The 14,852-nt window shown below is 32.6% G+C and overlaps 1 long non-coding RNA gene across 2 annotated transcripts; it reads left to right on the top strand.

The window, feature by feature from the left end:
* The first annotated feature begins 2,911 nt into the window (after positions 1–2,911).
* LOC110460685 lies at positions 2,912–11,501 on the top strand. 2 transcript variants are annotated; one of them, XR_002464047.1, is made up of 3 exons: positions 2,912–3,149; positions 9,457–9,539; positions 10,969–11,501. It is a non-coding gene; the product is annotated as an uncharacterized LOC110460685 (long non-coding RNA). The 2 variants fall into 2 exon arrangements; XR_002464046.1 differs by lacking the exon at positions 2,912–3,149 and adding an exon at positions 9,103–9,198.
* The last annotated feature ends 3,351 nt before the right edge of the window (positions 11,502–14,852 follow it).

Genomic DNA, 14,852 nt, shown 5'->3' with positions numbered 1-14,852 from the left:
GGAAATTTGAATCAGAGAAGGGGCCATTTTGGAAACCGGCCCTTTTGTAAATATTTTGCATTTTAATAAATTGAAATATAATGAATTGATTTGAGGGCCAAATGTTGACCTCACCTTTTATCGTTAAAGTGTTTTATGGTGTGAAAATGCAAGCTATATACATAGCTGATTTTATGTCGCGACACATAAACCCCCCATTAGACTATTTGACAGGTATTGTTAAAAGGTTGCTACGAACATAGGTCCCTTAGGGTGCCCCTCCCCCCTTCTTGGTGCCTCCGTTGTTTTGAGGGTTTTGATTGGCTAACATCCCACGCTACAATCTGATTGGCTGTAGGCCTTTTTCTTCATCTTTAAGAACATTTTCAACCGCTCTATTTTGTGGAAGCATCTTTTTAGAAATTTATACCAACTTTGCCTTTTTGCAGTAAGAAGAACCTAATATTTCCAATAATCCCACTCACTGGTAGTTCAATATCCCTGTCCGGTAATATTCAAAATTATTGAAATATCGTATTGTCGTCTAACATGCTTGTTTAAAGTTTAATTTAGCAATGATGTGACAGTTATAACTGAAAGATGGAGGTTACTCTGTGCTGTTAGTTAAACAGTATTTACTTCTGGTAATTAAAAATACATTTTATTTTCAATACATAATCAACAACGATTCGGAAACAAATACTAAGTTTTATCTAATCCATATTTGAATTATTGTTTATGAAGATGTGATTTTGGTTTCAGATGTAACATGTCTATATACATATATCCAATCAGGATTACCTCTCTTTGCATGTCAACAATGTAATCAAAATTAAAAGTTTATGCTAAAAGCCTAGGAGCGAGTATGGGGTGTGTATAACAACGACAGCATGGTTTATTACTCGTACCTACTACTAACAAAATATTTCAACATCATTTGACTCAAGCCCTACGTTCAGCAAAGATGCTATTTCGCATTAGTTAGCCCTATAATTTCTAAAAATATTCCTGCAGAAAATTAGTCCAAATGAGTTTAATTAACCCAGATAATATCATATTCAGAATATTCGGCATCAGGAAAACGTGTTTTGTTCCTCAACGAACATATATGCATCACTGTGACAGATAGATATATTATCAAACAGGGTATATCTAGATTGTCATTTGGATCGGGTCGGCTAATAGAATCTTCCCCTACATTGAGGGTATGACAGAGAAATCTCTTACCCGAGGGGTTGATGTTCTTTGGTTGTCTCTGTTACACCCTAAAGGTAGGGGATGATTATGTTTCTCACATCCTATTATATCAGTCACAACTCCAACGACAGTAGTCTGCATGTTTGTAAACAAAAACACTTATGGGGTATGAATATTCTCATTTGCTTTTAATGACATCACAATTACCGGTGACACTTTTTTAATCACAATTGAACACGTGCTAATCGGCACGTGGCTATCTCTCCCAAAAGTGTGAAAAACTTATCTCTCCCGGTTAAAATGGAAGAATCACATGTGAAGGGTAGGAGAAATGACTATCTACCAGTTATATGTAAAGAATCATAAAAAGAAAATTCGTATTGATAAAAAATAGGCCCGGGGAAACACTAGAGGCACGAGTAAGAAGGAATATGCCGTTCACTTTATTCACCATTCCGGGATACACCGATGTTGTACCAACCGTCAAAAAATGAAAATAAAATGTTTAAGAGCCGATTTCTGGTGAAAAAGGTACCGATTCGAAATTTAAAATATTTGGCGGAGAGTTGTCTTTCGATAATAGTATTAACATGTATGACTATTACTATTGTGAAGAAAGCTTAAGCCTTGTGAAAAATAAACAGGTTGAGTAAAAATTCGGAAAAAGACAAAAAATATAAAAAGAAATGATCAAAAAGAAGAGAAAAATAAATTAAAAAAAACCAGTACGAAAATATACAAAGTAAATATTCATTGAAAGTTCAGTGGTATTTTGGATATTGAGCAGACTAACGAACAGATATATATTTTTTTGATAAAAAAAAACATATCTCCAAAAACACTTTATTTAGAAGCGTTTTCCTTCCATAAACATTGTCTTGTCACATTTATATACATATGTATAAGAAATACAATATATCTTATAACTGTATAATTGACCGTGAAAATCAACACCCATTGGAACATTAATTAAAGGCCTACGCCAGCAGCTAAAGTTGTTTTATTGACGGCTGGTGAAAGTAAAAATGTAATTTAATACCGCAAGCAAATGATCAGTGTTTCTACATGTAAATATGTACAATATAAAGGGAATCGTTAAAAGGATAATCCAAGGATCAGTTTGCTGCGGTTTTTCTTGTAAGTCATTCCCGTACTTAGATAATCATCAAGGGTTGTCCTTGACTATATATATTCAGTTTTTGTTAATGCATTGAATACAATCTGTTTTTTTTTTTTTTTCATTTTGATATTCTCATTTTCATAGATCTTTGACATATGCATATGCGAATATTCAGTGGTTGTTGAAGGCTGCCAGAGTTAAGGAGTCCTGGGATCAGCCCCCCGAACAATAAAGTGTCCACTCGCAGGTGGTCTTTCACTATTCGTACACCTTACATTCAATAGCTATGTTTATACATGTGTTATATATAAATATATATTTTATATAGTTATATTAAGTTTGTAAGTTGTCCCCGCGCATGCATGTATCAGCCACCCCAAAACTGTACCCGTCTGCGTCATGTCCCTGTAAAGTCTTTTACTTTGCACCCGGACAAGAATGGGGAAGTCCATTACCTACATGCACGCGGTATATTACTGTTTTTTTTTTATTTTATTTTTTATTACAATTATTTTTAACAATACAAAAAAGTAAAGTCTCATTTTGTTTATCTAATGACAGTATTCGATTAACAATTTCTAATCAAGTCCGTATGTATATAATTCACTTTTAATGCTTATGATTGAAAGAACCCCACTTATTCCACTCGTCCACTTTCATACATCCGTAAAGTTTGTAATGACTTACATTGTATAGGTAGTTGATCTAGGTATGTGAACATGTAAGTGACATAAAAGAGTTACACATATATTCCGGAAAATTTGTCCAGATTATTTTCTAGTTTTATAATTGTGTCTAACCATGTGCGTGTACTATTCAGGTGTTGGACAGGATTTATAATATTACGAATTGGGTAAGTTTTGTTCGCTTATATGGTAGGTCTTAAATACCGCGAAACCTATCAAACACAATATTATATTCGTGCAATCGTAATTTTTTTCTTGTATTTTGTATCCTAATAACAAATACCTTAGCTGTCTCATATTTTTACAGATACCTATGTTTTGAAAACCTTTATCCATTTTGTTCCAATAATTGTAAAGATATCTACAGTTGATAAAATAATGTTCAAAATCTTCTCCCTCTTGACAGACGTTACAGAGCTCTGAGTCAGCTAGGGTCATTCTGTTTAACATCTGTCTAGTTGGTATTTTATGATGAAATAATTTCCATTTGAATACTTTATACTTATTGTCTAATAATTTACTGAAAACAAATTGTAGCATCTGTTTGATTTCTATCGATCCATCTAAACCGAAATAATGTATCCATCGCACTTTGTTAATGTTTATCACATTTTTTTGTTGAGTAGCCAACCTATATACATCTTTATTTTTTAACTTCCCTAAGTTAAGATTAACTCGGTTTTTTTTTAAACAATAAACAGTAAACAAAAATGACATGAGAAAAAGCATCATAAAGATATACTGTATAAATAAGTTTAAATGAAACTTAAATGAGGAATAATTTAGATGAATAGAGCATCTGAACACCGCAATAGCAAAGAGTCAAGGAGCACCTTCCGCGTAACTGTCGTCTCATGTTGTTGGTATTTCGAAAGAAGACACAGGAACAATTCCTCTAATCCACATGTCATTAAAGACAGTGCGGTAACGCCTCGCTTACACATGTATCCGACTTTATTGAAGGCATTTCAGTTTGTAATGAGTCGTACATAAATTCTAAGGTGTTTGTCGATTTCTCCAGCTCGGCGCACATGCAGTCCAGCTGTAAATAAAATAATTATATGTACATAAGGTTATTTTTGTTTGTGTTTTATTAGCATAAAGTACATTATATAAATATAAGCGTCATGCATTGCAGACTTACTTTTAGAAGCTGGGTTGATACAGTTCCAATTAACTGGAAATTTGTATTAAAACAAACTAATTGTATAAACAGTATCTTACATTTTCATTAAACATAATAAAATTGATTAGAAGTACCTAGGACAGTCTGAAATACATTAAAGCAAAATAAATCCGAAAATATCAACGGAACTCAGTGATTGTGACGTCATTATCAGTTGTTGTCGTCCTTACTTCGTAAAATTAACCAATAGTAATTTCGTGTGAAAAATCAGTTGGTTAAATTTAGTAGTTACATTGACTACAACTAGAGGCAAAGTAAGCGTATTATTCGAGTTCTAATACTGCTTCTGAAGTTCAATGAATTCTCAATGAGTTAACTTAAAAATATGTAATGAGTTTATCTATAACCGTAGTTGTGCGTGCCTCGTGCAAGCATGGCGTGAGAAAACTAAACCCTAGCTGAAGGGATAGGCGATAACATCAGAATATCACACAAGTGATAACCTGATTTCTATGTATGCAGTTAATGTTGTCGTATTGTTTAAAAATGATTGTTAACTCTTTGTTATATGCTGTTATATGTAACTGTTCATGCTGCTTTCTTTATAAATTGACGGATTGCTTCGAAAAATGGACAAATTCCTTTGACTGCACTATCATTATCCCTTCTTTGTATATATATATTTACATAATAAATACGGCACTCAATTGTCTGGCCAAGACATATTCTCAGTTCCTATGACTTCAAAGCAAAGGTTTCGATACTGAAATGGCCAATAGCCCAATACTATCAACATAGTCGTATTGACAAATCGTCTATTGGTAATCTGAGTACCTTAATCGCAATGTATAGACATACACATGGAAACGAATCATACAAATGGTATTGGATAGATTTTCTCACTATCTTTACTTACATTTGGGTCTACTAATTAACCTGAACCCACGTCTTCAATTAACATTTCGCCATAATTAGCCTTCTGTTTCAAGCCTACCGAGGAGATACGCGATTACATCAGAAGATGTCATAAATGACAATGGTTTTTTTTCTTTATTGATTTTCGTATTGTTTAGTCTTGTAAAAGAAGCGGACTGCCTTAAAACAAATGCGAGAAAAAAAAATCGTTTGACTGCACAGTCGTTATTAGTTTTCTGGTAATATTTACATAGCAGTATATATAACAACACATTGAAATATATTTCTATAATGTACTGTAGATGAAACTCATGTAGTGGAAGATATCGTGATAATACATAGATATATACACCTTAAACTTTAACATGATTTGTACTCACACATGTTTCCATCTCCTCTAGTTTCCTAATCTTTTGTTTTATTGAATGCCTGCTTGGATGATGGTTAGCTGAAACATTAACAAGGATGATGGTAACGATGCTGCTGATACATTTAAATGTCGTCCAATGAATATTGATTAAATATGACTGGATACTGACAAGATGTGACAACGTACAGTTTACAACAAATTTAAAGATTTCAGTAAATTCAGTATCTATATATATGTATATATAAAACCTAAAATCACCCATATAACTATTGATAGTTTGTTATCAAAGTCAAATATCATTCGTAATATGTTACGACTGTACTTTGATAATTTTAAACGCATAATAAACATTATGAATTATGAATAAATTAACAATGACAGTGCTTTTCTGAAAACCCGGGAGATATTCAACTTAAACTAAAGTATACATTGCTGATAAGGTACCGTGCTTATGAAATATACGCAACAAAGGATATTTGTAGAATATAATAAGATTAATGGTAATAAATTATTAGGTACCAAGACTATTTCAATAATATTTACAATAAATGACTACACAGTTTTATCATAATTATGATATGAATTATGAACACAAACCTTCTCCGGGTTTCAATTCCACCAAGAGAACGATAATGAATACAGTTATCATACTCAGTGATCGCATCGTGGCTGTATTCCTCATATGTAAAATTGAAAATGAAGCTGATGAACATTAGCCGCTTTGTATACAGAAAGCATGCCCAGATCGTAGCTTCTGGAAGTGTTATGCTTACAGAATGTAAAAATAACAGTCAAGCCATCAGTAACAATAGCTGATGAGCTACTAAATATATGTAACCCGGATGTTCCTGTTTCCATTGGTGACAAACACAAAGAATCCTTCTGTCACAGTCTTCATAAACATGTTATACGGTGTGCATGTGGCTACCTTTTTTATATAATGGAAAAAGCAAAAGAAAAGAATCTTACTCACAGATTCAGATGGGATGGGCTACTTTGCTCAACCCATACCGTTCATTGCCGACCTTTCATATCCGGTTAATCTACAAAAAATGTATTGGCTCGTGAAAGAAAGACAATATATTGTTAGCTTTAATAGATAATAATGTAATACAATGCGGTATTATTGTGAAATTTGAGAAATTAATACACTGACAGTTTAATGAATGTAATTGTCGTTATGTAACTGATATATTAATTTTGTAATAGTTAAGGGAGCGTGTTCTTTATTTTAAAATAAGACGCAAGAAAAGCTTACAGTGTAAGCTTGTCTTTATGGCTGATACATATCTGCATACACAAACAGTGCTCGAAGTATATCGAATGGAATGCCAAAGTATATCGAATGGAATGCGCAGCGTAGTGATCATTTTGCCTGATGTAGTTTGTATTACAGTCCTATCAAACAAAGGATCATATAGAGCATGTGAACGTTTTAAACTTAAAACGATTTGTATATTTTTTCTGTGGTGTAAACTTCAGAATTTTGTTTTTGAATTTTACAACTGTTGAAACTAAGAATAACATGTTATTCAGTATTATCAGTATTTACAGTATTAACCTCAAACAAGTTTAATGTTTCAAGATGGGAACAGAGAGAAAAAGATGATAACCGTATTGATAAATTAATAATGGTTTTAATGATATTTAATGTTTGTCTGTTAACACAGTCGTATAAAAGGTTTATTGGGAAATGGCATAAATAGCATTACTGAATAACGTAGTACATTTAAAGTCTTACCTAATTATTATATTTCATCATATTTACAAAATAAATGTTTGACGGGATAGGTTGATAGGGTCAACGTACCGATACCATGTTGCGAACTAACAATGATACATTTAGGTCGTGGGATACGTAAACCAATGGTGTATATGTTACTATTAATAGCTTTCTCCAAAAGGATTCAGAGAAGTCCGTCAGCGTCGAGACTAGACTGGCCACCGTCTCTAGAATATTGAATTATTAAGAAAAACGTTTAACTCAAAAACATTTGATCACTTGGATGACTGATCCTAAGTTCTAAGCTAGGGGGAGATAAGCTAGTAGTAAAATGCAGCTGAGAAATACTTCATAAAAACTTGGGGGCTGGTAGCCAGTCTACGTCGTGACCAATAAGCTTATGTTTAACTGTGTTAAGAAAACACTGGCCAGTTTATTTACAAAAATAGCCACTTTATGTTTTATTCATGACAGGGATCAAAATCTATTTCACGTAAAAGGTATTGAAAACAATATGCAGAGTCAAACAACGTACAGGAGGACCATAAATAACTATTTAAAAACACCGAGGCATTCTGTTGCTAAATCAGTGTTATATTTTATTCACATTATGTATAACTAGGGATGTACACTTAATACCTTTAATCTGGGAAGCATACATGTTAGTAACCTATCTTCGCAAAAAAACATTATAAATAAAAGGATATTTTTTTCATCATTCTTTTTTTCCAGAAATCATTATGATTCACTGTTGTTGCCCCCAGTTCCCTTTCCAAAAAACCAGCTGTGAAACGCTTCGTCATTATTTAGTGGTGTTGGGTGAAGTCTTTACAATTTTGTGTGAAATTTAATATATAACTATTATTTGAAAATGTTGCATTGTGATCATGTCAGACAGCTTCACCTAAGCCAGAAAATTATTAAACAAAAGGTCTTTAAAATAACAAATTACTCCTTAATAGTAGTAAATCAGATTATATTAACTTCATTTAAATAAGAGCTGGGGAGATAATTCGGTTATCATATAAGAAACAGTTTCCTAGCTATGGTTAAAACCCAACACATACACCAAGATACTTTTATTGACTGAAATATGTTCAGAAACAAATATTATGTGTATTTAGATTTTACTGATGACTTTTTCCTCACCATCTTGTCACAGCAAGCCGCAATCTCTCTCTAAATTACATATTTGTTCAGCCACTTTGAACTCAAATACTTTGATACAAAGGCCGTAAGGAGAGTATTATTGACAGCAAAAACATTGATTGGGTACAGGGGTTAAATAAAAGCCTGGTGTATCATCAACAGATACATTGAGTTTGTTAAATCAATATCATAAATCTGTTCTTATAATATTCACAATAACAGAATTCAAAACAAAATGCATGTACTTGTTTTAAAGGCAAAGCACGGTGAATTAGATACATAAAATAGCCACTGGAACCAGGGAGACAATCAAACAATAGTCTTAATTAATATGTAAATAATTTTAGTCTATTAATCTAACATTAGATATGAAAGTATTTTAACAATTTTTGTAAGTAGAATAAAAGATATTTAAAGTGTACTGATTTATGCGCAGAATACGTGAGGTTCAGTAAAGATTTATCTGTTGAAACTATATTTAATTGACCGATCGAGATGATTAAAATTCACATAGAATAGAATGTTTTTCATTTCTTTTCATTAAATCAATGAGATGAGTCTGATTCAAATGTTAAGAATTTATGAAGAAATGCAATTGCTTCATATATCTCGAATAAAACCACAGTCTAGTGAAATATTTCAAATTAATGACATTTTTGATAATTTGATATATATAGTTTGATAACTACATCAATGATTCACTTGTGTTGGTGTAACTATATCGACCGGATAGGTGCTTCCCCTAGTGACACAATGTTATGTGTAATGTGTAGGAGTACCGTGGTATATAAATAGAACTTCAGTGACAGCTTACCGTTAAACACTGAAGAAATAATAAAGTTGACTTACCTTCATAAAATAGCGTTAACATGAATATATCATTGGTATTCATCTTCATTTTGATTTCAACGTTGTCGTTAATGACTCCAGAAGGTAACTTTGTATTCCTATTATACCACTAAACATGTCTTTTGTCGTGTTGCCTACACGAAATATGACTCTGAGCGGGTTTTATTACACCGCGACAGAGTAGCGTTAGTGTGCCTCAGTAGTTTAAATAGAAGATTCCTACTCGAGATGTACCGTCGCCCATATCAAAGCAGTTATCATATGATTATAATGTTAACGAAACAAACCCATCTTCTTGCTTTTCATATGAAATTGATTTGTGTTTGTTTTTTCGCATAACAGCGGAAGGTCGCTCCACTAACTGTACCCGAAACAGGCTGAATACCGATAGTTTTAAGTGCGTCAGCAAAGATCTGCTTGACAAGGTAAATAACATTAAAAAAATATTGAAGCATTTTGATTAATTGATTTTGATTATAAATGTTTATAGTTGATGCAATTTATCCAAATCTTACTGTGATGAGTGATAAAAGACATTGATACAAGGGTGAATTTCAAGTCCGAAATCAGTATATGCTAACTGAGAATTGTTTTTACACGTATTCTTTTATCTCTCTTATATAATTATTTTAGTCTGTCCAATAAATACACTATAAGTAACAAAGATATACCGTAAAGTATAGGATTTATAAATCAAGGATTGATTTAAACAATATACACGCACAGGAAATACCAGATATTCTCCATTTGAAACATTAATTTCTTTTTTATTGAAATGGTGAGAAGTTGATGAATATCGTTTAAGCAATGCTTGATTATCATTTTCTCCGATTGACTATTGACTATATTTTTGTGATACATTTCTTCCTTATTATATATATATATACATCCATCAAAACTAAAAGCAATGAATATGTATTGAGGGGAAATATTTCGACCGATTACTTATATAGATTTCTAGTAAACGGTTATGATTCACTGAATGATATCGTTCACAAAAATAATTGTAATTTTCAAACTAGATTATTAACGACAAAATAGTAGGCATTTGCTATGAAAGATGTTTTGTATATTTTCATAAGTCCACATACATTATTATTATTCGACATCATATCTCAGATTATAAAGGAAACCAATATCCAAATATTTGTATTATTTACCTGAATAATGATTATCAGAATGATTTCAGTGGTCAGGTACTGTATCTTAGATGTAATTATACCATAACTTGAAAAATGTGTAATTGAGCCACAACGTTATTTAAAGCCAGATATTTTGAAATGTTGATTTAGATAATTAACGACTGGAAGAGAGTGCATGGTAATATGTCTGGTGAAATGACAACGATTTTATCAAAAAAGTATTTTTCAGTTTTCAGTAAAATCGGTTTGTCCCCTTGGATGTAGTCGAAACCTTTTAAAAATATGATAATTATCAAAGATTATGTTAATGATAAAACAAAGTATGTACACTTTGTTTTAAAACAATGTAATCGTTTATTGCTCAACTGAACTGCATTAATATAAAGACACTTCATAATTTGAACAAAATCTTATAACTATTTGAAGTTTCAAAGGCAAACTCAAAAGCACCTTTTAGTTCTGGTATTAGTGTTAAAGAGACATAAGCACCTTTTAGATCTGATATTAGTGTTAGAGAGACATAAGCACCTTTTAGTTCTGGTTATATTGTTAAAGAGACATAAGCACCTTTTATATCTGGTATTATTGTTAGAGAGACATAAGCACCTTTTAGATCTGGTATTAGTGTTAAAGAGACATTGTTGAAATGAAGAGCAAAGAGAACATAGGTCCTTCATATATTGTTAATATCTTTCTTATGCCATACTTTCAGATGGACAGACTTAATTCACTGATAAACAGAACAATACAATGCAAGGATGACATCATTTCGGCGTAAAGAAATTAACGGAATCGACCCCAAACAACTCTTGTTCATAATAAGGATCATCACTTTGTCGTACATATGTAACAACACTGCCTACTATTCTTTTGCTCTATCCTGATAAATGAAACCATGACAGTTTATATGTCCGCACACATGTATTCAACTGAAATGAAAGTTTGAACCTTGTAACATGTTTTGCATATGTGGGTTACCATATACAATAGCCTGAATGAGGCAGTAGTTGTATCAACACGGTTGCATTTCACAGCTAACTTAAATGCATGCAGGATTTTACCAGTATTACGTTACAATGGCCTTGCAGTATCCGACTTTGATACAACATTACACGTGACATGAACTTGTTTTTGATCTCAGCTGATGGTGTTCGTCAGTACTTTACTTATAACATCCGATCTTCTAGTTCTCTTTATTATGTTAGTTGATTATGCATTTGTACTTCAGTTTGCGTAAACCTAAGATGTATGGTTTCTCTGTAAATATAATTTTTGTTCTATTGTTTGCATTTTTCAGATAAAAATTTACCTTGATTCTTTGCATTGTTTTTTTCTTTTCATGCCACATATATAGATATTGAATAGTAAACATGTACAAAATGTATTTGCATATCATAACAGACTAAAACACATGGGGAAGTTATGTTATGTTTATATTCATATAAAAAAAACAACACTATAGATCCACTACAATTCTATAAAAGCCATTTTATATCACGAGACATATAATGTATCATACAGCCAAAATCCAGAACAAGACAATAATATTTATTAACACTTTTTCACCCTCATCTCATACATACATTTTTTTCATAATGTATTGTTTAAAAACAGGATGGCATAAAGAAAAATAGAAAAAAAACAAAAACTAAAATGTTTTTATTTTTAAGTGTGAAGCATATATTCCTAATTAATATTATAGATTAATCGTCTGAATCTAAAATATCTGCAACTTATTTTCATGAAAACTAAATTGCTGTACACTATGTTCGACTAAGCAGAGTATGTACATTCACGCTGGTTTCGCGGATTCTTTAATCATGTTGTAATTTACAGGCCTTTAGCGCCCATTTAGATATTCTATTGTTAATTTTGGTATCTTATCATAATGCGATTGATCCTTATTTTATATAAACGTACATAACCTTACATACTACAATACTTCCGTAGTGTACGTGTCTTGTTTTATTCAATTCCAATTGTTCATTACATGTACATGACACAGACATTTCGATAAAGATAAAGTGGCTCCACATACAACGCTATCCGCAGATTAAAAACAGGGAGTTATTCTCTAACCGATATCTTTCTGATATCCACAGATGATCTGGTGCAAAGTCTCTAGATACACTTTTTAATATTTCTTCCGCCTGGTCAAATATAATTAACACCACCACGGAAAATATTATATACAGATGATAAAGCAGTAATACATTGTTATCAAAGTACACTACTTTATTGCATTTTGGCGTGCACAATGTATGTATATTTAATGACACGTGATCACCAATTAGTAAAACGAAGCTAACGAAATATAGAAGTGTATATTGCTATCAAGTTCCGACAGCGGTTTGTTACCAGGCGACCATTATGGAAGCTGATTACATTAAAATGAACAATTCCACACGTGTTATTATTGACATAGGTTATTTGATCGGTTATTTAATATATCATTGTACAAACCAGGAATTTGATTTACAGAGAAATTACATGTACATTACAACCCACATCACATATTATCAGACTTTTACCAGAACGCATTAATAACTTATACAGACTCACAGTTCAGATATTGTCCTTGTCTACTAACGATGTGGATTATACTATAATTCACTTTACCTAAAATGGTATTGATATCGTCAACATGTGCCATTTCCTGAGTCCAAAATTCCATTTATAAAACAATTTTAATGTCTTTATTTCGCACTCATCTGACCCGATAAGTTAATGCTACAGTCGTGTCCCGAGTGCATATCTTGGGTATATGGAAATATAATTGTAATAATACACAATGCACACACTGCACAATACACAATGTAGTGTAACAAGCTAGATAAACAATCATAAAAGTTATTCCTCGTCATCAGTCGTCCATTAACTTTGTTTCTCGTTCAAAGTCTCGAGTTCAGCAATCTCGTTGTCCTGGTTTCGATCTTCTCGTAGCCTGAATAAAACAACAACCCATGGGTTACTCGCCTTGTCTATGTTTGTTTATCGGTCAAGATCAATTATAAAAAAACAACCCATGGGTTACTCGCCTTGCCTATGTTTGTTTATCGGTCAAGATCTAGTATAAAACAACATCCCATCGGTTACTCGCCTTGCCTATGTTTGTTTATCGGTCAAGATCAAGTATAAAAAAAACAATAGATGTGTTACTGTGTTTCCCAATGTTTATGTATCGATAACACTATACTGTATTAAACAACAACCAACGTGTTACTTTAATCCATCATGTTTATTATTGATAACGTTATAGTGTTAAACAATAATACATGTGTTACTCTCCACTCCTATGCTAATTATCGATAACGCTCTGTTATTAAACAACAATAAATGTGTTACTCCCCTCTCCCATGTTTTTGTATCGATAACGCGCAGTATTAAACAACAATTGATGTGTTACCCTCCTATCCCATGATAACGCCTAGTATTAAACACCAATATATGTGTTACTCTCGTATCCCGTGATAACGCAAAGTATTAAACACCAATTGATGTGTTACTCTCGTATCCCGTGATAACGCAAAGTATTAAACACCAATATATGTGTTACTCTCCTATCCCATGATAACGCCTAGTATTAAACGCCAATTGATGTGTTACTCTCATATCCCATGATAACGCGTTGTATTAAACATCAGTTGGTGAGTTACTCTCGTATCCCATGATCACACCTAGTATTAAACACCAATTAATGTGTTACTCTCCTATCCCATGATAACACGTAGTATTAAACACTAATCAAAGTGCTACTCTCCTATCCCATGATAACGCGTAGTATTAAACAACAATTAATGTGCTGCTCTCCTCTCCCATGATAACGCGAAGTATTAAACATCAGTTGGTGAGTTACTCTCCTATCCCATGATAACACGTAGTATTAAACACTAATCAAAGTGCTACTCTCCTATCCCATGATAACGCGTAGTATTATAAACAAATTATTGTACCACTCTCCTATCCCATGATAACGCGTAGTATTACATGTAAACACCAATTGATGTGCTACTCTCCTATCCCATGATAACGATAAGTATTAAACACCAATTAATGTGTTATTCTCCTATCCCATGATAACGCGGAGTATTAAACAACAATTAATGTGCTGCTCTCCTCTCCCATGATAACGCGAAGTATTAAACACCAACTGATGTGCTACTCTCCTATCCTATAATGACGCCTAGTATTAAACACCGATTAATGTGTTACTCTCCTATCCAATGATAACGCGTAGTATGAAACACCAATTAATGTGTTACCCTCTTATCCCATGATGACGCCTAGTACTAAACACCAATTGGTCTGTTACTCTCCTATCCCATAATAACGCGTAGTATTAAACACCGATTGATTTTTTACTCTCCTATCCCATGATAATACGTAGTATTAAACACTAATCAAAGTGCGACTCTCCTATCCCATGATAACGTGTAGTATTAAACACCATTTGAGGTGTTACTCTCCTATCCAATGATGACGCCTAGTACCAATATATGTGTTACTCTCGTATCCCGTGATAACGCAAAGTATTAAACACCAATATATGTGTTATTCTCCTATCCCATGATAACGCGTAGTATAAAACACCATTTG

The sequence above is a fragment of the Mizuhopecten yessoensis genome, unplaced genomic scaffold (assembly GCF_002113885.1).
Source record: "Mizuhopecten yessoensis strain PY_sf001 unplaced genomic scaffold, ASM211388v2 scaffold10447, whole genome shotgun sequence".
Lineage (NCBI taxonomy): Eukaryota > Metazoa > Mollusca > Bivalvia > Pectinida > Pectinidae > Mizuhopecten > Mizuhopecten yessoensis.
The sequence above is the reverse complement of the archived record's forward strand: the minus strand, read 5'-3'. Positions and strand labels throughout refer to the sequence as shown.